Source organism: Mus pahari, chromosome 1 (genome assembly GCF_900095145.1).
Source record: "Mus pahari chromosome 1, PAHARI_EIJ_v1.1, whole genome shotgun sequence".
Lineage (NCBI taxonomy): Eukaryota > Metazoa > Chordata > Mammalia > Rodentia > Muridae > Mus > Mus pahari.
Window position 1 is genome coordinate 147000938 of NC_034590.1, and position 3072 is coordinate 147004009.

The following is a 3072-nucleotide window of genomic DNA, read 5'->3' on the forward strand; positions in this document are numbered from 1 at the left end:
CCCCCCCCAAAAAAAACCCAAAACAGAACAACAACAACAAAAAAGAACAAGAACAAGAACAAGAACAAGAACAAGAACAAGAACAAGAACAAGAACAAGAACAAGAACAAGAACAAGAACAAGAACAAGAACAAGAACATCCTGAGTTTTACAGGCAAATGAATGGAACTAGAAAATATCCTGAGTGAGGTAACTCAGACACAAAGGGCATGCATGATATGTACTCATTTATAAGTGGATAGTTGCCTAAAATATACAGAATACCTAGGGTACAATCCACAGGACTCCAGAAGGTTTAACAAGCAGAAGGATGCTTCAGTACCACTTGGGAGGGAGGCAGAGGGAAGGAGGGATCTGGGTGGAAGAGGGGAGAGGGAGGGAAAAAGGAGAACATGATCAAGTATCGGGGGGAGACAGGAGGCAGACAAGAGAGAAGTCCTGAGGACCAGCAAATAAATGGAAATATGCAACATCTGGGTGTGGGAGATGGGGGGACCTTCTAGAAAGTACAAGAGACCTGAGAGCTGAGAGACTCTCAGGGATCAAAAGGAGGGACCTTGAATGAAATGCCCAACAGTGGAGAGAGGGAACTTGTAGAGTCCATCTCCAGTAGAAAGACAGGGCGGTCAAAAACTCTGACCCAGCATTGTTCCTGTCTAAAACAACCACAGGCAGAAAAATGGAGATGAGACTGAGGGAAAGAAGGTCCAGTGACTGGCCCAACTTGGAATCCAGTTCAAGAGGAGGCCCCAAGATCTGATACTATTTCTGATGCTATGGTATGCTTACAGACAGGACCCCTAGTATGACTGTCCTCTGAGAGGCCCAACCAGCAAGTGACTGAGACAGACTCAGATACTTACACCAATCCATCTTGAAGTCTGGGATCCCTCTTGTTGAATTAGGGAAAGGCTAGAAGAAGCTAAAGAGGAGGGTGACCCCATAGGAAGAACAGCAGTTTCAAATAACCTGGACCCCTGAGATCTCTCAGACACTGAGCCACCAACCAGGCAGCATATGGGAGCTTATGTGAGGCCTCAGACACATATACAGCAGAGGACTGTCTGGTCTGGCCTCAGTAGGAGAAGTAGGCACCCTTGAGAGACTTGAGGCCCAAGGGAGTGGAGAATGTTGGTGGGGGCTGGGGAATATCCTCTTGAAGACAGGAAGGGGAAGAATGGGATGAGGAACTGTGGGAGGGCAGACTGGGAGGCAGGCAAAAGGTGAGAATGACCTGTGAAAGTGGTACCCACTTGTTGGACTTTGGGGGATATTATGGCAGAAAATAGATGGAGATCACAGTAGAATCTAGTTGTATTAGTTTTTTGAGAACATAGTGGACCAAAAATGTCAGAAGTCAACAGACCCTATGTATGCTCTCTGGGTCCCATCAAACTGTCACTTATGTGGTACTCATCCAGCCCAATCAAGGGAGGGGTCATATGTGCCTCAGGATCCAACAAGGGCCCTGCCCTGACTTGTTACAAGAAACTGACTCCTGTCTCATCAAGAGCTCACAAAGGAACTTCAAGTATACCTTTTTTTAAAAAAGGATGTTCTCTGAAAAAATACATATAAGTAATATTATATAGACCAATCAGGTTGTACTCATGTATTTAATAATATGTATATTCTTTTATGTGTTTAAAGTATATATATTATATCATTAAGAATATGACTATGCTAAGATGAAAGGATGGACTATCCAGAGACTACCCCATCCAGGAATCCATCCCATCATCAGCCACCAAACCCAGATACTAATGCACATGCCAGCAAGATTCTGCTGAAGGGACCCTGATATAGCGGCCTCTTGTGAGGCTATGCCAGTGCCTGACAAACACAGGAGTGGATGCTCACAGCCAGCTATTGGATGGAACACAGGGCCCCCAATGGAGGAGCTAGAGAAAGTACCCAAGGTGTTGTAGGGGGGCTGCAACCCTGTAGGTGGAACAACAATATGAACTAACCAGTACCCCCTGAGCTCGTGTCTCTAGCTGCATATGTAGCAGAAGATGGCCTAATCGGCCATCATCGGGAAGAGAGGCCCCTTGGTCTTGTAAACTTTATATGACCCAGCATAGGGGAAGGCCAGGGCCAAGTAGTGGGAGTGGGTGGGTAGGGGAGCGGGGGCAGGGGGGGTAGAGGGAACTTTCGGGATAGCATTTGAAATGTAAATAAAGAAAATAATAATAATAATAATAAAAAAGTCAAAAAAAGAATGTGACTATGCATATACATGTAAGTGTATGAATATACATATAAATACAATAAATAAAATAGAGGCCATGAATTTGGAAGACAGAAAGACTCATCTGTGGGAGGGTTTGGAGGAAGGAAAGGGAAAGGAGAAGTGATGTAATTATAGTCTCAAAAACAAAAGATACGACATTTTATGCATTTATTTATTATTAAATGTATTTAAAAATACATTGTCTGAATTTTTATCTCTTTCATGCCCTCCTGCCCCAACCTGAAAGATCCACTCTAAAGAGTGGTCTCATAATCTCTTCTTGTGCCAAAGACAGAATTTATTGTATTTTTCTTCACTAAAATTTTGAAATATATCACATATAGAAAATAGCACATGCTATATATATATGTATAGTTTATATAGTAATAAATATAATGACCAGTTTATGTCCACTCAAGTTAATACTGAAATCTCAGTGGTCGCTCAGGCTTGGGCAGACTCCCTGAGGATGGACTGTATCTCACCCCTTCCAGAGAACATCTACACTGGCTCCTCTTGGGATTCCTTTTGTTTTTTTTTGTTGTGGTTGTTCTTCCTACAGGTACACCCCTCAACGGGTTAAACGTGGCTAGCCTTCTGAGACAACAATGCAATTGCATCCAAAGAAATGTAAATACAAAAGATTCATAACTGCTGGAATTTTACAATTCAACAACTCTGCTAAGCTTCTCCTACTCTTTTTCTTTCCAAATGGATTTGTTTATTAAACATCCCTGTACCTGAACCATTAATATATTGGAAGATGGGAGAAAGTAAATTTGTCCCTTTTAGTCCAACAAGTGCCACATCTGTACATGATGGGAAATAATATCTACATT